Here is a 25,154-nt window from a genome sequence, read left to right as displayed (position 1 = left end):
TTTGCTCTGGGTGAGTACGAGCTTTACTGAGGTGGATGGTGTCCGCGTGGACGGGCAAGTGAGGAAACTCGCCCGTCTGCCCCCTTCTGTACCACCCTTTCTTCTCACGTAGAGGCAGGAAGAGGCGCTGCCTCTGGGGGTTAGAAGCTTGTTGCTGGCTCCCCTGCATGACGCCTTTGTTTTCCTCTCCCTATAGTGAAAGGTCTTAGTTTGGGGGACAGTGTTGCCGGATGTGTCAGTGGGTTTGATCACCTCCGCTACTTGCTGTTTAAGACTAAGAGAATCTGCTTTGCTTGATAATTGTCTTTTTTTCCCACCAAAGTTATTCTTCAGAAATGGCACCTTTGTGTGTTTTCCTAGGACTTTCTGAGGGTTTGCCTAATCGCCTGGTCATCCGTGAGCCCCGTGTTGTTTCCAATCAGCAGACGGTGCTGTGAAGTGTATCGACCCTTCCCGAATCTTGGTCCCCCTCTGTTTCTTCCTTCTTCTTCTAAGGCCGGATCATGTCCATTTTTTCACGAGAATGGTTGACTTTTTAAAAAATTTCTGCTCATGGCCGAGACTAGGGAATACCTGCCAGTGTAAGTGGTCTGGTTACACATCATTCTACTCCTCAAAGATGATCGCATCATAGGGGCGGTTATACGGACTTAGACAGCCAGTAACCCCGGCCCTGGGTGTTTCCTTCCGGGCTGTGAGGCACAATGTGCCCCGTGACCCCTTCCCCGGAGTGTTTGCGGGGGGCAAGTGGATTGATTTTAGAGCTGCCTGAGGGGAACTCTGCCCACACTGAGGACGCAGAGGCCGACGGCCCCCCTTCTCATGTGGCTTCTGGCCACCCGTGACGATGCTTCCCCGGTTCCTGTCCACCACTGAGCTTTCTTTGCTCCCAGGGCACGTTGTGTGTGTTTTCTCGTTGATCTCCCAGCAGCCTAACCAGCAGGGCTCTGCCGTGTCCATATTCCAGAGGCCCTGTTGGAGCCCCGGACACTGCCCTGATCCAGATGCTTAGAAATTCAACCCGAGGTTGTTTCTCTTCCCTAGGCAGGGTGGAGGGCTTCCCTGCACTGTTTGCTGCTGGGTCTCCTGTGAGAACGGTCCAGCTCGACCCTGCCCCTTCCCTCCCAGCCTGGCTGGCCTCCAGCACACGGCGAGGGCAAAGGACTTGTCGGTCGGGGAGACGTGTACCGACAGAGTTGAAGTGGCTGTTTTCCACCCCTGTGTGTATCTGTTTGCTTTGAAAGAGAAGGAAGGAGTTGGGAAGGCAGGATTTGCTCCCATATACATGTGACAGTGTGTCATTATTGGCACGAGAGGGTCTAATGTTGATGCTGCTGGGATGTTGGCGTGGCCCCGCCAGCTCCAGGGCGACTGTGGACCATCCTGCCTGACGCTGTTCTCACTCGCTGCCCAGGCTCTCAGGGAACGATTATGGTTTCTTTCTTCTCCCACTGCAAATGCGCTGAGTACATTTGCTGCTCTGGGAAGGCTGCGTTTCATTCATCAGCAGAAGACAGACCACGGAGGTGGTTAAGGAAAAGGAAACTAAACATCATCAAAATTTTCCAACCTAGAAGCCCATTTACATGGCGACTACAAACCCAAACATCTGGAGGAGTAACTTTAATTTTGATTTGAAATCAAGACCATAAATAAAAGTATAAGCAACTTCAGGCTATAACAAGACTGTGCAGTAAACGGGCATTGATCTAACCAACACAGGTCGCAATGGTTCAGAACAGAGCAGATTTCTAAGTAATTCTATATCAAAATAAGCCTTCCTGAGAGTCTAGGAATTTAGAATGAGGCTGTTATTAAGACTGGCAGTGGAACACTGGCGTAGAGGGCAAGGGTAACGTTTCATATGTTTGAATTAAAAGGTACACTATTCCGCACATACGAGTCATAGACGCAGAGTGATGAACTTCCAGGTAGATTTTGGAATTGGAGAAGAAAAATTAAGAGATAATTTTCTGAGTTCATTTATAGGAAACTAGAACTGTCACCTTTATGTTTCCCCAGTTGATGGTGTTGGTCATGGCACAAGATCCCCCTATTAATATCTGTCTCTCTCTAGAGCTTAAGTAACACTTAGTATATTGAGTATTTAACTGAAGCCCCAGAGAGGAAAGGTTTCAGAAAATGAAATCTTAGTTTCATACGGGCTAAGAAGAAATTATTCTAAAGGGATAATCATAGGCAGTCTTGTGTGGTTCTGTAGTGCCAGGCCGAAGACCAAAGAGCAAGGATTTGTAATAAGACGCAAATAAATAGAGGCCAGTGAAATGGTCCCTCACATTTATATTGTCGTGATTGAGAAACAAGACATTATAACCGGAAACTTGTGCTAGCTGTCCAGATTTCATCAGAATTTTCAACAGGGAGGCCCTCTCGGGATGTCTAGTAACACTGTAATTATATTCAGGTTTTTATTACGTATGGCATGATGTGGGATATTAACCAATTAAACTGGCAGTTAAGGGAAGGTGCAATGTCAGTACAGTAAGTGAACTTTTTCTTCCTTCAACACATATCTTCCCCTTTTTACTTTCTTCTTTTCCCTGGTCATCTTTTTTCTTTATCTTTTAGGCCTCTGCCCAAATTACAATGAACTCCCTTTGCTTCTCCTGTGACCATTAATGTTACTGTTTCTTTTTTAGCGCTAGCTGAGATCCGTAAGAGGTTTTCTAGTTTCTTCCCCTCATACTCTTGCCCCTAAGAGCATCCGTAGGCCCCTCTACTGTGCTCCGGCCTGGTGCTGTGGGCAGGCCACTGCAGTCACTTTATCCCCAGCATCGTGTTACCGGCCCTGTCCATCAGCAAGCCCACGCCGACGGCAGAGTTTTAAAATGTTTTTGTCGGGGGGTTAAGCCAACTCTTAGCATTTGAGGTTGCTGGCAAAGAGTCTTCCAATAATAGTGAAGTCCCAGAAAGCATGACGAGTTTAGATGCACACGGTCGTCTGTGGTGTTTGCTCCCTGGTCCAGAACACTTCAGGATGCACGGCAGAATCTATTAGGTCCATTTCATTTGGGATGTTCTCACGTCTGTTGGGTTTTAGTCACTGCTGAAAGAACAAGTTCGTCACTTTGTTAGCCCCCAAATGCTCTAGCCTATAGGTGGTTCTTGCCCAAGGTGGGTTGTTTTGTGTATTTATCTTTGACTCTGTTCCGTATAATCAAGGCTCCAGGAGCAAATGGGTCCAGCCTACCTACGAGATGACAGCATGGCAGACACGAGATTTCCTTCCTGGGATTAAGAAAATCTGTCTCATTTCCCATGGCTTTGCCTGTCCTGGTCAGGTCTATCCCATACCAGCCCCCAGCGGACTGAAAAAGACAGACGCTTCCCTAGCCCAGGCCACGGTGGCTTGTGAGGTGGGGCCTCGGGGCCTCGGAAGAAGGTGGCACTGGCTCTTGTCTGATCCAGACGTGAGTGCTGACTGCTGGGCAGTGGACCCCTTACTCCTGCCAGGGAGCCACATTTCTCCATTTCAATGAAAAGTGCATAAGAAATGTTTTTTTATTACTCTGAGGAATGATGAAAAAGTACATTGCCCAGTGGGAAGACTGTTGATTTTAATTTCTTAGGGCACCTTGTCCGTTGAGGACGGTGAGATGTGTGGTTGCCATGGTTACCTCTGGCGTGGCTGACCCGTGTTAGGTGTTGTCGCTCTGACGTGTAACTCACGACTGAACCCTAGTGTTGAGGTTTTGACGTGTAATTGCTCTTTTCTCCCTTTCTTTGCTCATATCTAAGTGCTTCTGGGGCCCAACTTCATCTTCAGAAGAACATAGCGTAGACTTGCCTTTTCCTCCTCGTATCTGGTTAACCGTTTCTGGTTACTCACATAACTAACTCAGGCACAGGTTCATCTCTCTTCACATGAACTCCATCCACATAATTGCACTTTCCTTGCGCTACGATAGTTTTTCTTATAACGTTGAGAAAAAGAGACAAATGCAAAGACACATCACAGAGCCGCTCTGGGTCACTTCCTCAGTTTCGGACGTCACTGTGGGGTCGTTCCCTACATTACACATCAGATTCACATAAAGAGATGTCATAAGATACAGTCACGCCATTGATAAGAAACACTCTTAAGTATGGAGCAGAGAGTACAAAATAAAAATAAAATAATTCCGTTTATGCTTATCATTTTAAAAAACAGTTCAAGAGGTCTGAATGAAGGTACCTAGCAGACTTTATCGCATTGTCTGTTTTCAGTTGTCTATCAATTCATTCCACAGAGGACTTGGGTCTGTGTCATCAAGACTTAAAAAAAATAAGTACATTTAAAATTAATTTAAAAACTTGACCTTTGAAAGACAGAAATGACTGTCCTGCAGTTCTGTGGTGGCTGCAGGCTTAAGACGGCCGAGTGAGTGGCATTTGGGAATTTCATGGCCAGCCTTGGGGTCAGGGTTCTGGGCAGCATGGTGCCCGGAGCCCTTCCTGTGACATGACATCAGCTTTATACAGCAGGAGATACATGTGAAGGTTTCCCTCACTCCTTCTCAGAGATCAGCCACTTAAGTGTTTGCTGCCCCTGTTTTAAGGGACTGTCACCTTCTTCACAGGGAGGTGGTCGAGTCGGGGGCAGACAGACGGAGCTCAGTTCCTGTCATGTCCACTGCTGGTCAGGGCTCTGCTCTCAGGGCCAGGCCCGTCGGTGCCAGAGGGGCAGGAGCTGTCGGCCAGGCCACTGTGGCTGTTGCGTTGCACGTGCTTGTGTCAGAGGAGGAGGAGAGGAAGGTCCGTTTCTCCCGTGGCACCAAACTGACCGTGACATCAGGGCCCTCACCAAGGAAAGTCTAGGCCAGGAAGACCTTTGTCCTTGGGAAACAGATACGTGGAAAGTTTTAAACATTAAAAAGAGAGGTAAGGAGAAATTCTGCACTAATGCCGTTGACTGTGGAATAAAACCTGTCATCAGGAGGGTTCTCCTTGGACCTGGGTACCCTGGAGGACCTTGCTTTTAATACAGGCTGAGAATCACATAATCTTTAAAATTGTCATCTACTGATGAATCAACAGTTCACATCATCTGCTTTCCTTGGGCCACGTATTTAGGTATTTAAGGAAGATCACTAGGTCTTTGAAGCCCAGATGCCCTCCGTGCCTCTTCTGTATCTTCCTGTCCCGACCCTTTCCTCCCAGGCCCGGTTCCGTCTTCCCGTGTTGGAGGGACTCGGAAAGTGAGGTGCGTTACGGACATCCATGCCCACCTGCTCCCACTTCCCACCCTCCCTTCTAAGGCATCCCCGCAGGTTCCCCCTCTGCTTTCTGAACCAAGCTCTGCTCTGAGCTCTGGTTGGTCCACACCCTTTGATGAGCCCTCGGGACCAGACACGAGATCTCAACAGAGGAGCATAACCTTGCTTGATGACACTGGGGTGTGGTTGGCCCACTTGCCCAAGTCACTTTCTGAATCTGAGGTTCCGTTAAGCCAGTTCCCCCCACCCCACCCCCGCAGCACTGTTTCTTTGAATGTTTTGAACCCGTAAGTGGTGTATACGTTATTCCTGTTAAAACTAGATTTGCGTCCTGACCCCGTTACCAGGTTGGAACTAGCCCCTCAGGCTCTCGTAAATCTGCTAAGCACTCCTCCACCTTCCTGTAAATGGGTTGGCCTGGGGACATTGAGGGATGGGCTGGGACTCACTCCCAGGAGATGAGACCCAGGGCCTTTTGTCTCTGCTGCAAAGATTCCCTGCACCAGGAAATATCCCCAGGGGATTTGGGTACGTGCTCCGGAAAGAATCGGTGACTTAAAAATCATCAAACACTAACTTGGACTCCCAAGTACGTGTCCTGTGACTCTTACTCAGGCCCGGTATGGACACTTTGTGAAGGAAGGTGTTGGACCCGCTGCGAGTACTCAGGCAGCGCTGGTCTCCACCCGTGCTGCACCGCGCAGGGCTGCCGTCTCCTGGGCACACCGACTTGCTCTCCCAGCACCGGCGTGAGAACATCCCGCACGCGGACCGAAACTTCAGTGTAACGCAGTAAACGGTCTTTACAGCCTGCACTTTTCTCTTGTAAAGTAGAGAGAGCCGGTTTCCGGTGCTGGTAACAGCCCTGCCAAGCCGCCCTGTTCCTTTCGTGGGTGCGTGTGTTTTAAATTTTTGCAAACACCTCAGGGCAAGGAAAGTGAGTAACAGCTCTGACCTGAACGTACACGTCGACTAAGCTTGTAGCTTTGCAGGATCCACACATGATGGGCTCGTGCTCATCAGGTCTTCATTCTTCAGAGGTTTATCTTTTGGAGGGAGTTGCCAAAGCGAGATCTTTCTTTTCACTCGGAGATATAATCCAGGTGGAGTCACGAATCCCTTTCTCTGCGCCCATGGCATCTCTCCGCCGTTTACACCCGGCTTGAGACGCAGGTGCGGCTCCAGGGGAAGCGCCTCTTCGTACTGTTCCGTCGCCGGCCACACGAGGGCGCCCGAGAGCAGCCTGCTCCGCCGGGGCGGGCGGGCAGGGGTCCGCGGGTGGGCTCGGGCTCCACCCCCCGCAAAGCTTCTGCCACTTGGCGACTTGGGTCGTCACCTAGCCTGGGTTCAGGCGCCACGTTCAACTTTCCAGTTTTAGAGGTTTGACTCATGATGCAGGGACACTAAATTAGGGAATTAACAACCAAGGGACGTTTTTATTTGAGGTTTCCAGCAACTTTCTTTGGAAGTCTGGGATATGCAGGTTAAGTTCAGGGCGATTACTCAAATACCAGGTAAGAGTGCTGTGTACCCGAGGCAGGATTTTGGCTTTAATAAATGAAGCCAGGAGATGCCCCAGTGGGCTGTCTGCTGGGCCCGGCCGCCGGCAGATGCAGTTTCCTTTCTGCTGCAAGATCTGGTCACTTAGTGAATGGATTTTATTTAAAGCAGTGGCTTCCCTTACTTGCAGGCTAAATTAATATTGTATTTCAGCGTTCTTTGGGGGTGGACGTTCTTAGACGTGTCCATTTTATGATGGATTTTAACCCGAAAGAACATTAACTGCAGAAAATCAACAGTCTGTGCTCAGGCTTTCAAAGCCTGTCTTCCAGCCGAGCCTTTTCCCAATAAAATCTGCAAACTCGCTTTGTGGGGGGAAGGCTCAGGGGAGGTGCGCCCCGGCCCCGCTTCCCTCAGACACTTTCTTACCGATCTCTGGCCAGAAACCAGTTACATTTCTTTGCATCCAAAGATCTGAAGGTGGTTTAAAAAGTCCTAATTGGCCCCATTCAAATTCTCACCAACGTTCCCTCCCCTTGCCTCCTTTCGGCCGCCGTTTTCTTCCCTTGTTCGTTTTTTACATGACAGAGGAAGGCCAGCCTCACTGCCGGCAGCCGTGGATGCAGGTCGTACCGCAGACGTTGGGCGGAGGGGCCATGCCTGTGTTCTGAGGTCCCTTCGCAGCTGTGACCTCTTCAGAACCTGGCTTATTTCCAGGCTCAGCCCGGCCTCGCCGTGGTCCCCGTGTCTATGAGGGGGACTCGGGGAGCCGGCAGGTGATGCTGGGTCCCAGAGGCTTCCTGAGACTCCGGGGGGCCTGGACGCCCGGCATCGCCCCTCTGCCCCCAGATGGCAGCGCAGTGGCGTGGACACGCCCCGGACGTTCTGTCCTGTCCCTGAGTGTGGAATCCTCGGTGTGGGCGCACGTGCAGTGTCCCCCGAGTGCTGAGGTCAGGAAGTGGGCTGTGGGCTTAGGCCTGGGGAGGGGCCCCCTCAGGCCTTTCTTCCTGGGGACTGTTGCCACGTCAGCCCTGGTGCTCTTCTTATCCAACCCCCTAATTTAACACAAAAGGGTACAAGAATTTCATTGGCCAAGACATGGTAGAGAGTTAGTTAACCTCTGTGTCCCTCCTTCTCTGTCTCTGTCTCTCTCCAGCCCTCGGGCTTTCTGAAGTCTTGCACCGTGTGCACGTGGTCACTTCCAGCCGGCCTCGCCCTTCGTCTGCGCTGTGACCCTGCCAAGCTGCCTCCTGCCCACACCAGGGAGCTCGGCTCTCCGGTCAGGGCAGCGGGGACAGACAGGCCCGAGGACTGGGGCTCAGTGAAGTGGAGGGTCTGAGAAAATATGTAAATTAACCCAGAACTTGACTCAAAACCAAATTCTAACTTTTTTAAAAAAATTACAAATGTTGTTTTTTTTCACTTTTTCTCCTTTAATACTACTTTCTGGGTTTTCCAGTTTCACTGAGCGCTCAGAACAGCCCTCTGTACCTTTGCGGCAGTGAGATCCAAGCTCGTAGGACATAGCATCCCTCGCTGTCTCGGAATTCCCAAGGTAGAGCAGGGGACGGGGGTTGGAGGTCCGCCAGGGGGCACCCAGCTGTGCCTGAGGACGGGTGCAGGTAACTGACGCATCCTTCAGCCCAGCGCTCCATCAGTTTGCTTTTGGGATTCCCTTAACGCACATCCTGGGGAGTGGAGGGGCTTTGATGGAGAAAAGGTAAGCAAGAGCACCGTGAAACGTGTAAGTAAAATCATCGAATGGCACTCGGGCTGTGTCTGGACGTGCTCGGAGGAGTGATGGACCTGACCTCTCAGCTGGGTGCCCGTCGCTGGCAAACAGGTCACTGTCCAGCGTCATGCGGCCTTTTGTCCAGCAGACACAGCAATGGACAAGGGTTGGGGCCAGTGTCCAGATGTCACTGTCAGAAATGTGGCCCAGAAGGCGGCTCTCAGCTGAGCCCTGAGGGTCTGGGAGGCAGCCAGGGGGGTGGGAGGGGGCTGGGAGCATCCTGTGCAGAGGACCACCCAGCAGACGGGTGGGGGCCTTATTTGGGGCCCTGGAAGGATGCAGGGGGTGAGCAGAGCATGAAGGGCCCTGAGGAGGGCTGGGCAGCCAAGAGGAGGCTTCCCAGGTGTCAGAGCAGAGGTGCAGGCAGGCTCCTGGAGCAGCCCTGATGCTGGGCGGGGGCCAGGCTGGTGGTGCAGGTATGATGCTGGGCGAGGAGGCCCTCGGCCTCTCCAGCTGTTCCGCTGACTCGTCTTCACTGCAAGGCCATGTTCTCTCCTCCACCCACACCCTGGACGGGAACGGGGCAGCTGGCTTGGGGCTGGAATATGAGTTTTCCTTAAAATGTGAAAGAAGTACACGGCGAACTTTGTGACAGGCGGCAGTCTCCCCCTGAGAAGGAGTGGCAGTGCCGGGAGCCTGTCAGCCCTGGAAGGTCCGACGGGCGTGCCACCCAGAGGAGGGACCCAGGGCAGTGGCCATGCTTCCTCCCGGTGACGTCCTCCTTGTGCTGACCTCCGTCGGGTTGGCCTCGTTTGAACTGGCAGCAAAGCCGTGCAGCCTGGTGCCAGATCAAGGTGAGATGGGAGAGAGAAGCCCCATCACCTTTTCAGGACAGTGCCTTGGAGTCTCGGGCGACAGGTGCAGTTGGTCAGAGGAAGGGTGAGGCTTCTTCTCCTGGGAGAAGAGCAGAGATTAGGTCCCCTGAGAGTGGTGGGAACGGCTGGGCCCTGGGGAGGAGCTGGCGAGAAGCAGAGGGGGCTTTAACAGCCCACGTGGGGACCAGGCAGGGAGCTCATCACGAGGTCAGGTTAACGAGCGCTGTCTTCACAGTTGTGCCCGCGAGATGTGCGCTCAGGGAAATAAAAGTGAAACTGAGGCAACAGGACTTGTAAGAAGACCTGGCCAGGGGCACGATTACGCACGTGAACGTAACGTGGCTACTTTTCCACGTCATGCTGGAATTGTTTCATCTGGGCAAACGGTACGAAATTCGGAAGAGTGGGGCCCCTCCTGGACGGCCTCGGTCTCCTGAGGTTTCCCGTCACTCAGCCCCACTTGCGAGCTGTGGTAACCTGGGCTCTCCCGTGGGCTGTCGAGTGGGGTCGATGCTTAAGTACTTTGAACCAAAGCACGCAAGGCTTCGGGTTAACTGCATCCCAGGAACCAAAACCTCAGAGCAAACGCAGCCACCGCGTGGCCGCCGCCTCCACGGCCTGTCTTTCAGTCCTGGGTGAGCCTGGAGGCCTGGGGACCGTGACAGGCGGTGACAGTGGCCCTCCTGTGGGACTCGCTAAATGACAGTGGTTCATTCCCTGTGTTTGCCTCTGAATTATGAAGTGACCCGGAGACACCGTTTGTAGAGATGCAGGATGCTGGATTCCAGTCTCACGTATGTGGTTGAAATCATCCTCTCACAGCATTGCGGTGGCCGAGGACACGTCTCCCAGCCGCCTCGGAGAGCCCTGCGGGACGGGGGGTGGGATGGCAGTCTGGCCTCTGCTCCCGGAGCCCGAATTCCCTCAGGGTCTTGCCGGGACTCCGTCTGGACAGTAGGCCCGGCGGAGGGAAGGCGCTGGCTTTTCCAGAAGCTTTTGTTTTCCAGAAGCTCTCTCCTTCTCTTCCCTTTAGTCTAAGAGGAGCATCCCCGATCTGTTTCGTCTCTCATTGTAGCTGTTCCTGGCTCCCTTGCCTCGGGTTTGCTGTCCTTCTCTGATAGACACTGTAGGTCCTGTCATGAGACACACTCGGATGTGGGATTTAGGACAACTCGGGCCTCTAGGACTTGTTTGGAAAAGACTGGAGGGACCTTGTGATGATGAGATCCTGCAGGTGTGTCCCAAAGACAAGGACATCGCGGCTCTGGTGCAGGAGGACGCCTCGCTGCGGCCCCGTCTCTGGTCCTCAGAGGTGACTAGTGGTCACGGCAGGAGGACTTGGCCGGCCTCCCCAGGGGGCGGTGGTCTCACGGTGCCCACCCATCCTGGGGGTCTGGGGCTCAGGGCCACCACTCCGGCTGTGATTCCTGGATTTGCGGATTCTGGAGCGTTGGGTGAGCCACAGGCTCGGCCTCCAGTGCTGCAGGAGGCGGACTGTCCTTTTCTGTCACCACATGGGTGACCCAGGCTGCCCTGGTCACCTTGTCCCCCCTGGGGCTCTGGCAGAGAGTCCGGCTCCGGGGAGGGAAGCAAGGCCCCGGGCGGGACCAGCACCCCCAGGAGCCCTCCCCCCGCCTGGCTCTTCCCGGCGTGGAGGCGCCGCGTGCCGTCCCTTCTGCTGCAGCCTCGCCTGACGCCTGCAGCGAGCCTGTGCTTTGCGGGCCTTTGCTCTCTTCTGCCCCTTGCTCTCCACAAACACCAGCTCTTTCCCCAGGAGGCCTTCCTGACCCTGTGGTCGGTCAGGCCAACTCCACATGCAGGAGCAGAAAGCTAGGGGTCTTCAGTTGTATATTGTGTATACAGTGTTGTATATTGTATGCATTCCCCAATACACAATATACAACTGTGTATACAATGTTGTATACACAATATACAACTGTGTGTACAATGTTGCGTATTGTATGCATTCCCCAATATACAACTGCTGTGTATTCTTATTACCCTTCTCCTCTTATACCTAAGAGCTCGTTTGTTGGGTGCAGCTCGGGGGTCAGCACGATGCAGCGGTTTAACTTAGGGAGCTTGTGAAGGGCTCCCGCTGCTGTGGTTGGTAGCGTGGAGGTCAGGGTGGAGGTGACGTTTCCTGCGTCCAAGACCTCGTTCGCAGTGACACCCCCTGCCCCGTGCTGACTCCCGCCCCTCCGCCCCCCATGCAGTGGGCGCTCAGTTCTTCCCATTTTGCAGATGAGGAACTTGGGACACGGGTGATTAAGCCAACCTGCCTGGGCCGGGTTGGCTCCTGGCGCGAGGGCTCATGTGAGAAGTGCTCTCAGCTCAGGTTCTGTTGAGTGAGGCACTCGGGCCAGAGGCTTGAGCCTGGCCGGCCACGGCCAGAGTGTCTGTGGCTGATTCCACTGGGTCCTCGGACGAGGACTCTGGGTCATGGGTGGGAAGCTTGCTGCGGCGTCTGCAGGGAACATTCCCCAAAGGGATCCTTGGAAGATAAGTTCTTGGAATTAGTCACATGTCGGACGACCCCAGGGAGGGCCGTGGGCGCCGTGGACCTGTGGCTGGGCCCTGGGTCGGGGTGTTTGCTGCCTGGGTGTTTGCCTAGGGGGTGTCCTGGCGGGAGCAGCCCCGAGTCTCCCGGGCTGTTCCTCCCTGTCCTTTCGTTTCCTGGTGTCTGAGTCACACGTAGCTTTCAAATAGCAGGTGTTTGGCTTTTATTGTCCTGATTGATCCATGTTTCTCTCACTGAGATTTTAAACTCTTCAGAGACCCTTTGAAGATACCTTTTAATTAATTGTAAATAAGATAAAATTCACTCTGGTTTACTGATAGCACAGAAGATTTTCTCAGGTGCACTTAACGTGCCTCATACTTACAAGGCTACACCCATGCGATGCGTGCTTGAGACGCGTACAGTGAAACACCCTTGGGCTCCTCAAATGGAATAACCCCTAAACTCCAGTCCCCCAAGCAGTTTCTTAGGAAGAAATGACGGGATCTCCTTCTCAGGAGACTGGGGAATTAGAGGGAGCTTCTGGGGATCTGTTCATCAGCCCCTTCCTTTTATAAGGAGAGCCCTGAGGCCCCTGGTGGCTGGGGGCAGCCAGGTGTGCAGCCCAGGTGTCTGGACTCCGCGTCCCCCGATTTCTGACACCCGCCTCTGCTGGCTGAATGTTTAAAGTGAAATTTAATGCCAGATTTTAACAAAAATGATTTCAGCATCTAAATCTTCCTCGTGTCTTACATTCATTATTATAAAGAACTGATTTTGGTGGAAACGTGGTAATAGACAGAGACACTACTGCTTAAAATTAACAGATGCAAAATTTTGTGAATGTCATTGTGGCTCTTCTTTGGATGAAACGTTGGGTACGTGACAAAGTAGTGACCTGTGCCCTGGAGGACGTAAGGAGGGGCTGGAGGAGCCCCTCGGACCCTGGTTCCGACTCTACGAGCCCTGCACGTGTCCCCAGGATGCCTTACGCGGTGTGTGGTTGAAAGGATAAGGAAAACCTAATTGCATCCCCGATGGTGTTGAGCCCACTGTGAATTTCAAAGAATTTCTTGTAAGATCTTAGGCGCTTTTTAGAGAAGACCTAAGAGCAAGGTATGCAGGGTAACTTGCGGGTGTGTCTTCCCTTCACTGGAGGCAAAGGAAGGGTTGATCTGGTGGCTTTTCATTTGGCTGTTGTGCTCCACGTCTAATGCTTCCTTTCGATATTTAGTAAGAGCCTGATGTTGAGTTTCAGTGCAATTGAAAGCATTTTGGATGTTAACTAAAATCTTTGCTGTAGTAGCACCTTTCATGCAGTAGAATCTGCACCTTTAATTCCACAGAATCCATCTTTACATGGAGACCTACAGTTCTCATCGTTAAATTGGGTAAATTAGCAAATGATAGACACGTCCAATGGGAAGCTTGGCAAGAGGTGTTGGAAACACGCCCCCTCCCATGACGTTGGCTCTCCGCATGTGTATAGGGTGCTCAGGCCGTCCTGCTGTTTTCTAGGTGCTGGTACTTGAAGCTGTGATGTTCCAGGTCCAGGACGTGATAGGCATTGAGATGACACATTGGTTTCTCAGAAAGGTGGTCCCGTTGGCCACCACCCACCCCTGCTTTCTCTCGCCTGGGCACGGCTTCCCTTACAGACGATCCCATGGCAGGTTTTGTCCAGCTGACCAAGAGGCCTGAGCTGTGCCCTGCCCACACCCACTCATCCTCTGATTCCCCCCTTCACTGTAGGCCTGAGTGACACGGGTCCCCAGAGCCCATCAGGGTAGCCTGCTTCTTGGGTGACCTAGGGATCCAGTGCCCTGAAGTGTAATGAAGTTCGTGCCGATCGACCTACGATAGGTTGTCCTCGGGGAAGCTTGGCTTTGCCGTGAGTCAGGAACGCACTGGTGTCTGCGGATTGAACGGTCCTTCCTCTGCGAGACGTGCTCCCTCTGTCCCAGGCCTTGCCCAGGTGGCCTTGGTTCGAAGGTTTGGGCCTCCTCAAGCTAGGGCTGGGCCCTGTCCTCCCTCCCAGCGGGTCCCGCGTGGCCCAGGCCTCGCCTGCCCCGTCCAGTCATGGTGCTGGACACACACGAGGCTCCCACTGGGGCTCTGATGACCGACTCCACTGCCCACCAGGGACGGTAGGGGAGAGGAGTGCACGGTGGGCTCAGAGGACATGGGGGGAAAGGCTCACTGAAGAGGCACCCGTGTGGGACAGACCTGAGCTCAGGTGCTCCCCGGCTGTCTTGTGCACTCAGGCTGTGGTGTCCTGACACTGCGAGGCACTGAGAACAGGAAGTACCCTTGGAGAAGGGCCAGGTGGGTGATGGGGAAGTAGGAGAAACCGATCTTCCTGCAGTAGCCAGATTCAGATGACCTCGTTGTAGGTTACCTGGAATAGTACAAAGCCTCTGGTACAAAGGTCCCCATGTTCATCTGAGGGTGCTCTTTGAGTCCCATTCCTGCGGAAAACAGACGTGGGACCCCAGGGACATGTGCTTCTGAGTCCTTGTGTCCTCAGGGGGTCACCACCGCCCTCCCCGTCTACCCAGGCCTCAGGTTCTCTGCCCTTAACATACTCCACTGACCCAAACCAGAAAACAGAAAATATCAAAATGCAGGAGGAAATGGCCTGCATAATATTAAATAATGCGCCCCTTTTCTCCCCCTATATTTACCGTAAGGATAATCTCATTTTAGCACGTGGACACGTTCGTCGTGAAGACATCAAGCTGAGGTGCTTTTGCAGTTCTCGGCAGAGTGAAACAGGGTCGGTGGTTGAGGTGGCGTCTGTTGACCGTTCTGCGTTCTAGCAGGCGGGAAGAGTGTTCCCTAGTGGTCTAAAGGGAAAAGCCGTGATCTCCAGGGGTTGAGAGGTTCCTAAAGGCCGGGAGTTTGATTTTTCCATTTGATGCAGGTAGAGGATTGAAGGCATCTGATATCAGAACATGAAGGGGCAGGAGGACTTGGGGAAGGAATGTACCCCCAGAAGGAGGTAAATTTGATGCAATGAAGTGAGGCGTCTGGACAGGCTCGAAGATTAATGTCCTGCTGGGTAATACCCTGCACTCTGGGAAAGCACCGAGCTGAAAACTTTTGTCTTTCCTAACACTTCTCAGACGACCTCAGGACACGGCAGAGGGCCAGGCGGCGCTCCAGGGCGTGTGCTCAGATGGCATCACCCGACGGGGTGGCACGAGGGTGGGGACGGAGACTTCCCCTGGTGGGGCCGGTGAAACAGAGCTGGGATTGGGCTCTGCTGTGCGGCAGTTTATCCCTGGTGTTTAAAATCTGCTTCACGTTGATAACAGCTCTGGGAGCTGGCCCTGCAGTTAATTCCTTCCTAGACAATTAACTGTCATATGTCCAAAATCCACCCACAGGGCCGCTGTCCAGGGCCGTCTGGGTGTGTTATTGTCATTGTGGAGCAATAGACAGGTTCTCCAAGAAGGAAACCAACACTTGGGGGTGATCAGCACGTGACTGGCTCAGACATAATCAGTTCTGTGAATATTCCGTTCCCACTGTTTTCTAGCCTACCTGTTCCATGTAAGGTTCAGAAACCCAAGTGTCAGATACCACTGGCATGATGTACCCACCAGCCACAAGTAGACGGCCCTGCAGATATCCTGTATCCAATGTGTAACAGACTGTTACACATTGATTATTGAACTTGTAAGTAGTCCTATGTTGCAGGTTTCCAGATTTCCCTCCAGACCGTACTAGTTAACTTTACTCTACCATCATAGAAAAGATATCTCTGGGATAACTTTGTGTTAAAGAAAATCGTTTGGGAAAAGAATAAAGAGCATGAAAGTACCAGAGAGCGAAATTGCAGATAAGCTCCCCAGAAGCCTGAAGTCCCTTCAAGCTAATCCCAAGGTGGATTAGCTGCCGTCGTGCGGTCAGGTCACCCGGACCCCAAGGGTGCTATGGTCTGCGTAGACGGGACCAGTGCTCTGAGGAGGGCGAGGGCTCCCCAGCCCACAGGAAAGCCCGGCCCGAAGGGTGGGCTGCTTATGTCTGGAAGATGCCCTCCCCATCACTGCATTTATCAGCGCTAGCTGCCCGCCCCTATCACTAGCTTGCCAGTGTCTTGCCGCTTCATTTATTCTGCAAAAAAGTAAGCTATTTGCCAAAGCTTCAACACCCTCATTCTTTTCTATTTTTAATAAAAATGATTTTCCCCATGGGTTTATATACTTTCTACTCAGGAAAAAGCGGGCATAAACCCGGCAGCTCTCACTTTGCGGAGCCTTTGTTAAAAAATTCTTTCGGTTCCAGACCGAAGGCCAGCTTGCTCTTAACTTCCGGACACTTCTGAGTCCCCCCGCAGAAGTGCTGGGCTCCCCGTGGAGAGATGTGCTCCAGTTGTCAAGGTGCAGACGCTGCTGGGCCGTCAGCTGAAAGAGGGTTTGTGGTCAGTGCCGCCTGGGGCAGAGGGTCACTCGGCTGCCGGTGGACCGGTGACCTCATGGCTCTGTGAGCTTTAAAAACCGCACTCGTTTCTCACCTCGACATTCTTTGTTCACAGAACATGTTTTGTGAAGCCTGATATGAAATGAGATGAAGTTGGGGTCCTTGGGAAAGTGGGGTGCCCCCCGAAGCCAGCCGCCTGGGCTGAATTCGGGGCCTGTGGTGTTGGTGGGGAGGGGCTGAAAGGACCTCTGGGCAGCGTTGGAGGGAAGGGTGAACGTGACCGTGGCTGGGCCACCACCTGCTGGATCTGTGAACCAGGAGGCCACTTTTCTCATTCAGAGTCAGGGAACCAAGGTCTGGAGGAGAAAGCACGTTTTTCGGGTCCTGTGCACACGCCCTGCGTGTGCTTCCGGCCGTTGTCCTAAGGATGGACTCTTCACCCCTGGATGCGGGCGCACATGCCCTGTTCACCCCTGTGTGGGTGAGGCTCCTACAATCCCCTGCGGCCGCAGCCTTCCGTCCTGAGCCAAAGGTTCAAACCGAATAGGACTTATGTCTCGTCTGCGCGCGTCTCATGGCAGGTGAACTAGGCTTAGCTCACCTTGTTGTGAACAGTTGTGTTTTGCTGTCAGATGCCCCCCTCCTGAGTTTATTCAGACCTTTCCTGTGGACCAAGGCTGCTTTTCCTTTTGATCTGCTAAGCATGGTATTATTCTTATTTAGACTTTGCTTAAATTCAGTGTGACGCCTGTTATGTGAAAGGGTTTACTGGGTACGTGATGAAACTACAGCAGAAGGTTGTAAGCTAGTCTATGTTTCTGACGAAGCACCACTAATTATGTTTTTTTGGTCGTTTAATGGATGCATTTCATTGGTAATTATTCCTGAAAACCACTCCAGGAAGCTGGAAGGTTTGCAGCCTTTGACATTCCCTGGCTTAACTAAGACACTCCCTGAATCAGTATCAACAACACAGAAGAAAATGAGGAGCTGGAAACAAAGTGCTTGGAATACTGACCCGTGCTTGTCTCCAGGCAGATAGATGAGAAGCTCTGGGCTTTCACGTCCCAGGGGCCGAGAGCAGATACGGAACGTGTGAGGTCAGGGCCCTGAGGGTCCTGCCGTGATTCTGGGAGCCGAGGTCCTGCAGGGAGGGACGCCACTAAAATCACTGAGCGTTGGTGCTGATGATGAAGTTTTCTAACCGCAAAGCTCATGTCTGCATCACAGGCTACATGTGTCCCAAGTGCTGTATTAATATTTTAACAAGTCAAGCAGTTTTATTGATGATTCTGCTCTCCCGTGTCTCAGAAGGAAACCGTCGTCAATAGAGAGCTGTAACAGTCAAGTCTTAGAAGTTAGTGTTTTGTGCTGATTGCATAATGCGGGTCTGGCTGCCCTTCCCTGGTGGCTCTGCTCATCCCCGGGCTCGGGCTTCCGCTGCTCCAGGACCAGAGCAGGGACAGGGCAGCCCCCAGGCCTCCCAGGGGCCACGCTTCCTCTCCCTAACTGTGGGCTGGCTCTTCTGCGGCCGACTGCTAGAAGGATCTTATCCCGGGGTAACAGCTGTGTCTTCCAGGGTTTGTCTCTGCTTATGCCCTGCCTTATTCTCTCAGAAATCCCAGAGCAGTGCATTCCCCAGTGAGGCACATTTGGCAAGACTGACAGCAGGCAGGTTTTGCGAGGGGTAATTGAGCGTGTTTTGTAAACAGGTCCTGGGTCACTAGTTTATATAAACATGAAGATTTGGTTGGTTGAGCGTAGAAGAGCAGTAGGATTCTAAGGGTCAGGATTTGAATACAGAAGCAATTTTCTAGACCTTTCTTTTTGTAAACGGTGTCCTGAAATCAATAAACTAGCAATTCAGAGCATACGCAAGTTCAGACCGGTACCAAAAGCCAAATCGCATGCCTTTGTGGTAAAAATAAGCAGGGCATTTGGTCCCTACTGGCTTCGCTGGTCACTGCAGATGACATTTCAAAGACAAAGACCGTTTACCACATTTGAATGTTGCCAAGATTCCCAATTTGCAGTCTCATTAGAAATGCTTTCTCATCTCTTCAAGAAAATTGAATGGAAATTTCCAGTTCATTCAATGAAATTGTGCTTATGTCTCTTCTCCTTGTCTTTGGGATGGAGGACTAAATTAGAAACAATAATTTTCTCTGAGCTTGATCTGTTCATAGGAAATACATACGGAATTTTAAATATATTCATTTTCTCAAAATTGGCCTTTCTAAGTGACCGTGTGTGTGATTTACTGCAGAATCTCTCATAGTGCGAGTCAAGGCTGACCACCCACTGTGCCAGACAGAACTGTGGATTTGCACCCACTCTCGGTCCCCTGAGTGAAGGTCTGCAGGGTAGAGACATGCTCTGTTTGAAGCAGAATCTCCAATGATCCTTAAGGCCACCAAAGTTTGAGAATCACCGACTTACATTAGTTCTGTGGAAAGTCTTCTAGATGTATGGCATCTTTTCTTTTTCAAGAAAAATGATCTGCCAGTTAACCTGTTTTGCCATATCTGTATAGTTTATTGTTTAAAAAAATTCCAATTTTTAAACTTGGCCACCTGTGGCATGACTTTATTTTACGTTGAACAGGGATGGCCAAACTTGGAAAGATATTTCTATTCCAGTGTTCGATAAAGTGTCTCTCTGACCTTTTATTTCTTAATGAAGCCATAGTTGTTGCCTCTGAGGCCACAGATGCCAAGACCCTGAAAATTAGCGAGGAGTCTGAATTTTCTCTTCCGTGGCCGTTTGAGGCACTTCCAGGATAATTTTTACCAAAATATCAAAAAAGAAAAATACCAAATGTGAGATGCTGAGAGTTCATCATATATACGTTCTGTTCTATCTACTTTATTTTATAATAATACTGTGATTTCCACTTTACAAATCATCCTTAAAAACCTTGAAGATATGTGATGCATGTTGTAGGGTGGACCACAGACTCCCACCTTGGATCCTGGGTGTGGGCTCTTCAGGGTAACCCTGCCTCCTGTTTGTGGGCAAGGAAGTTTCCACATCAAGGTGATTTTGCCTTCGGGCATCTTGATTTGCTACTAACAGTATAAGCCTTTTGCCAAACAGATACCATCATAGATCTCATCGCTCATGAGACAGCAGACATACAGGCATCCTGCCCTCCAAGGCTTGAATGAGGCCAGGCTGCGGAAGGAGGTCACTGTCCCAGGAACAAAGCCATTTTTCCACATTCCATTTTTCACAGCTACCGTAGGGTCAGCGGACAAGTCCTCACCGCTTATTCAAAAGGCCAGGACCGGAGTGTGTGTTGCGTGTTGGGAAGCGGTTCCCTCGCCTCCGCTCTGCCCCAGACGGTCTCCTCTGTCCTGTGAGCATCACGGGCAGGCAGTGACTCATGCACCCAGACAGGCTTCAACTCCCCCCCGGCTCTCGCCCAAGACGGCAGGACTCTCTGTCTTCTGGCGGAAACGTGCTTTGGCGTGTGGGGTTGTCAGTCCAATCTCGACACCTCAGCGTGACTACAGTCCAGGTGCTGCCAGGTTCTGGGGGGCGGGGCGGGGGCCAAGGATGGCGGCCTGCTGAGCAGGTGCCGGGGTGGGGGGGTGCGGTGTCCGAGATGTGAAGTCCTGCGCTCTCACCTGGACAGTGAGATCGCGGGTTCAGAGGTCGGGGCCCACAGTCACAGCGATGTGATTCCTTGCTGACCGGCTGGGCTCCTGTCCTGCATCACGGCCCTTCTTGATATTTGGGTCCCTTTAGTGAGTCTGGGGGCTCAGCACCGACCCTTCCCGCCTCCTCTCCCAGGTGGAGAGGACGGCCTAGGCCTCTCGCGCTTCTCTCGAAGGAGAATGCTACGTAGACCCCGAGTCTCCCTGAAGCGGCCCCCAGGCACCGGCTGGCTGGATTGCGCAACCTTTGGAAGTTCGCGGAGCTGTGCGGTAGGGACCACGCGGCGGGCCCAGGACCCTGGCGCTCAGGGGACAGCAGGGCAGCTGGGAAGTGGGTGTGGCGTGTCCAGCCCTGCCCCCTGGGAACTGGGCGGTGGGGGCCGTGCCCGGCTGATGGTCCTTCACCAGTTCATGCTGTAGGTGGGGAGTGTCCTGTAACGGGGGTGAGTGCACCCCAGGGAGTGTGTGTGCCTGTGTCTGAGCACCACACACACTTACAGCCCAGGCCTCGTCAGGATCGGGGTGCCGCGTGTGCCCCCCGCACCGTGTCCACACCCCTGCATTGGCTGAGGTCTCCTTCCCACGCATGGGCGCTTAGCGGCATGGGGAGGGGCAGCAGGTGGCTGGGAGGAGGGCGGCCCGGCTGGGCCCACTGTGCCGCCCTTCCTGAGCGTTGGCTCTGTGCGTCTGTGCCCAGGGGAGGGTGATGCTAACGGTCCCCTGGGCCCTGGTCCTGAGTTAGGGGGGCTTTGGGGCACCTTGGATGAGCACACAGCTTCCTTGTCACCAAACATCCTGCTGGCCGCCGTGGCCACCACCCGCTCCTGGATTGTGTCCCAGCGCTGGCCTTTTCTGTCCTCCCCTCCCGTGCTGAGCTCTCTCTGTCTGTCTGCCTGGTGCTGGGCGGGGCCCTCTGGCCTCCCCACGCCCTCTCTCCTGGTAAAGCCGCACCACACGTGCCGTTTAATACCACCTGCACTCCAGGTGTTTCCAAGTGTCTCTGTCCAGCCAAATTCCAGACGTAGTCCCACTGTCTCCCTGGTCTCTGCGTGGCTGAGGCCGCCGTGCACAGTCACACAGGCTGCGCACTGCACCGCTCTGCGGGCGTCATGCGTATGTGTGACAAAGCATGTGACCAGCCTAGGGTCACGGCCCAGAAAGCATTAGTTATCGGCGCCGTTGTTGGATTTAGAAAACGTGGAGCAAGTGACCGGGTATCAACTACGCAGCTCAGCTCCGGGGGCATCTTAACTCTCAGCACTTAGCCATGGATGCGTCTGAAGAGGCTCAGGCTGTGGAGTGTGGCTTCTTAAGTTGCTGGGATGTATTAAAGTGTTACTTTTAAATGATAGAAAACTAGCTTCTAGCCATAGGACTAAGGATTCAGATACATCTTTAAAGAAAAGAGAATGTAGGATAGATGTAACTGTAATTTCAGATTCGCTTACTTTATGTTGAGTCGACACTCATGGTACAGAATTTCATCCGATAGTTTCCCGTGTAAGAAACCCCAGAGAGACTGGAATCGGAAAGGTCACATCCTGGCTCTGTCGCTGGGTGACTTTGGCCTGTTAGCCTCTTCAGCTCTTGGTCACCACCGTGAATGCGATGCTGCTCTGGGCAGGTTCTGGGGAAGCTCCAGGGATGGCCCCCGGGAAAGCCTTTTCACCCCTCCAGACGTGGATGAAAGTCACTCGTTTACTTGTTTATTCCTGAGACGCCTGTGAAACGACTGCCACGTGCCCGGCGTACGCAGAATTGCCGATGGATAGGCTCTGCCCATCCGGCTCCAGCCTGTGACTCTCAGGGGAGTGCCCGCTGTCCCACCCGCCAGTCGGATGTGCAAACCAGTGGCCAGTCCTGTAAGAGATCCAGGGAAGCCCCTTGGGGAGAGGAGACGAGGAGCCTGCTGGGAAGGGGATGGGCAGGAGGCTGAGGTTACGTGGGGGGCGGGGAGAGCCCCAGGAGGCTCCCAGACCCGCCGCACACAGCCACCCGGGCTGGGAGGCTCGGCGCGGGAAGGACAGTGGCCGGGCCGGGAGGAGGTGAAGATACACCTCAGAGGTGCTGCAGTTCAGGTCCAGGCCACCACAATAAGGCGAATATCACGATAAAGTGAGGCACATATAGAAGTGATGTTTACCCTACGCTGTAGCCTATTAAGTGTGAAGTAGTAGTACGTCTAAAAAGGCAACATGTGCACTTTCAGGAAAATACTTTATTGCTAAAAAAATACGAACCATCGTCTGAGCCTTCAGGGAGTTGCAGTAGCAGCATCAACGATCACTGATCACAGAAACACAACAAATATAATACTAACGACAAAGTTTGAAATATTTCGAGAATTACCAAACTGACGCAGAGACACAAAGTGAGAAAATGTTGTTGGAAGAATGGCGCTGATAGCCTTTCCTGATGCAGGGTTTCCTCAAACCCTCAATTTATCAAAATTGCAGCATCCACATGGCACAGTAAACCACAGTCTGCCTGTACCGACCAGAGGGGTGAGGCGCAGGCAGGAGAGGGGGGGGTGGGCTTGGAGAGGGTGGGGGTGAAGGGGTCGGGGCGTTGGTCCCTCCAGGCACGTAGAGGTCATCCATGGTGGGGCTGGGGCCCTTGACCAGGTGGACAGGTGGGAGGAGGGGAGGTTTGGGACAGGGTGACCTTGAGGTGTCAGGATGTGATGACTGTTGTCTGCTGAGTGACCGTGCACATTGACCCTTCACAGGTTTGGTGTCCTTAAACCTCCTACCAGTGCCCTGGAGAAGGGATTGTTGTTTCAGTTTTAGGGATGCAAGACACACAGGTGGAAAGTCCAGGAATTTAAGTATTTCTGATCCAAACTGTTTTATTTTGTTTTTAGCTGTCCTAAACTGTGCAGAGGGCAGCTGGAAGTACATGAGAGTCTTGACTACATTTCAGAATTGGGGGAGTCAACGCAGACACGGTGGTGATAGTCATGGTGGAAATTTGTTTTCGACCCCCGGTTTTCGTTATATGTGATCAGTCACTCATTAGACGAGAAAGTGACATCTAAGCTTGTCCGAGGGGCATAGAACACGTTTTCTGTGTCTTGTTAGGTGTTTGGGGTATTTACTTTCTGCTATTGTTTTTCATAATTCATTCTTTTTTCTTTCTTTACTATTGACGTGTCTATTTGGGTGATGGGCATATAGTTATACATTTTCAGTAGGTTTTAAGTGTTTTATAAGTTAAAAATAAAATACATAAAATGTAATTTTTTAAAAAGTAGCTCAGGTCCACTATAGAAATTTGAAAATAAAAGAGCACATGAGGAAAGTACCAGTTTCCTGTAATACTGTTGCCTAGAAATTAAACAGTGATACAAATTTGCAGTACTGACATTTTGCAATCTTTCCTCTAGGCTGTGTGTGTGTGTGTGTGTGTGTGTGTGTGCTGGATATGGTATATATGTATATGTGTGTGTGTATGTAAACGTGGGATCGTGTTCTACATTTTCATTTTAAATAATTTTGTTTAAAAATATGTTCTACCTCTTCTATATGATTTTTAATGGATTAACACATTTCTGTTGTATGGATTTAGAGTAAGTTGTTTATCCAAACCTCTATCGTTGAATATTTCATTTCCTTCCGATTTATTTTGCTATTAAAATAGTATTGCAGTGAGCAGTGCTGTGCATGCATAGTTCTGTGCTCTTCTGGTGTTTTGCATCACATATACTTTGGATGTGGGATTCCTGGGCTTCAGGATTGTAAAGGTCTCTAATACAGAGCGTAGAACTAGCCAGGGTTTCTGTGAGATGGAACGTTTGGCACCGATGGGACGGACCGAAGCAAAGCACTCCTGAAAGTTCGGAATCAGCAGCTTGATTTCCCTCGTTTTTGATCTAAGAATCTGTGTTCATTATAGACTTCTGTTTGCAATAACACTGACGACTCCAGACCTTTAACCAGAGTTGCATTAAATTAGATGCGTGTCGAGTCTCAGTTAAGGTCGGTTCACTTTAAAGGCTCCGGGCTCGGCAGTTTCATTTTCCTGTGATTCTGCACTTTTCAAATCCTCGTGTGGCCTAGGAGCAGATGAGCCCAGATCCTGGAAGGACCGTCTTTCCTGTGGATGCTTCAGCTCCAAGGCGGAACGGAATCGCTCGGCTCGATGGCCAAACCTCAAGCACATGGTGACCGCCTCTGAGATCACCGACCACAGCCCACCCTGCCCTTCCCCCGCCAAGCCTCCAAGTCACTGCTCATCACCTTTTCAATTTGCGGAGCCTGGAAATGCATACTTTGGGCTTGTCACATGATCCTTATTATTAGACGTGTGCTTAGCTGGACTTCCAGTCATCTGTTTCTGTCCCCTGGAAAGTTTGACCAGTTGGTATTTTTCTAACTTCCTTTTTCTGCTGCGAGAACGGACAAGCACGCTTGGAAGCTTTGGGCTTTCTTCTGGGATACCTCGAGGCCCGAAAGGAAAAAGATGATGGGACAAGAAATGATGAAGCGTGGTTTTGCATATTGTCTGTGAGTCCTGGCTGTTTGAGGTTGGGTGGCAGCTGGTGGAAGTGTGTGTGTGTGTGTGTGTGTGTGTGTGTGTGTGTGTGTGTGAAGGTGTTGGGAGGGAACTCGGGGAAAGTACTTTCCTGTGTTGTTCTAAAGAGTTATCTCCAAATATACTTGCCTTTTTGGGATCTACTCCCAATGAAACCCAGAACACACAGCAGAGCTACCTGACAGTCTCCAGCATTGCATGTTCTGCAACGCGCCCCACCCCAGGTGGACCTTCTCAGGACGCAGTGACCACGTGTTACTGCTCCAGCTTCTCCCATTTTCTCCCCCAGAATAACTGAGCACGTGGGAACGCGTGAGTCTTTGCTGAGTGGATCTCAGGCCTGCCATGCCTCTGATGGCCTGTAAGACCTGTGAAGCAAAGTGGGGCCCTCGACAGCTGCCGCATGCCCACCCGTTGACGGATATTGGGGGTGACGTCCAAGAGTCACCCGCCACAGTTCCTGGCCTCCGGGGTTCAGGCCAGTTGGGAGCACAGGGACAAGGGTAGAGGCCCGAGCACCAGTTGTACCGATGTGCTGGAGAGATGGGTTGTGTGGGATAAAGGATATTGTAGCTGGGGACGTGACCGTGGCTAGGGTAGCCTGAGTCTGAGTGAGTCCCCAGAGAAGTGCAGGATCTTCCCTTGCAGAAGCGGCCAGCATGGCATCATGACGTGGGTGGGAAAGTGGTTTTAAAATGAGTGTTTCTGAAGGAG

The 25,154-nt window shown here is 52.0% G+C and overlaps 1 protein-coding gene and 1 long non-coding RNA gene across 6 annotated transcripts in view; both read left to right on the top strand.

Annotated features, from left to right (window-relative positions):
* The window catches only part of SMOC2 (SPARC related modular calcium binding 2), a 155,441-nt gene that overhangs the window by 2,680 nt on the left and 127,607 nt on the right, over positions 1–25,154 (top strand). The gene's annotated exons all lie outside the window — the stretch shown is intronic.
* Positions 17,615–23,261, top strand: LOC117196255 (uncharacterized). Its single transcript, XR_004476346.2, has 2 exons — positions 17,615–19,284; positions 22,771–23,261. It is a non-coding gene; the product is annotated as an uncharacterized LOC117196255 (long non-coding RNA).

Source organism: Orcinus orca, chromosome 12 (assembly GCF_937001465.1).
Source record: "Orcinus orca chromosome 12, mOrcOrc1.1, whole genome shotgun sequence".
Taxonomy (NCBI): domain Eukaryota; kingdom Metazoa; phylum Chordata; class Mammalia; order Artiodactyla; family Delphinidae; genus Orcinus; species Orcinus orca.
The sequence above is the reverse complement of the archived record's forward strand: the minus strand, read 5'-3'. Positions and strand labels throughout refer to the sequence as shown.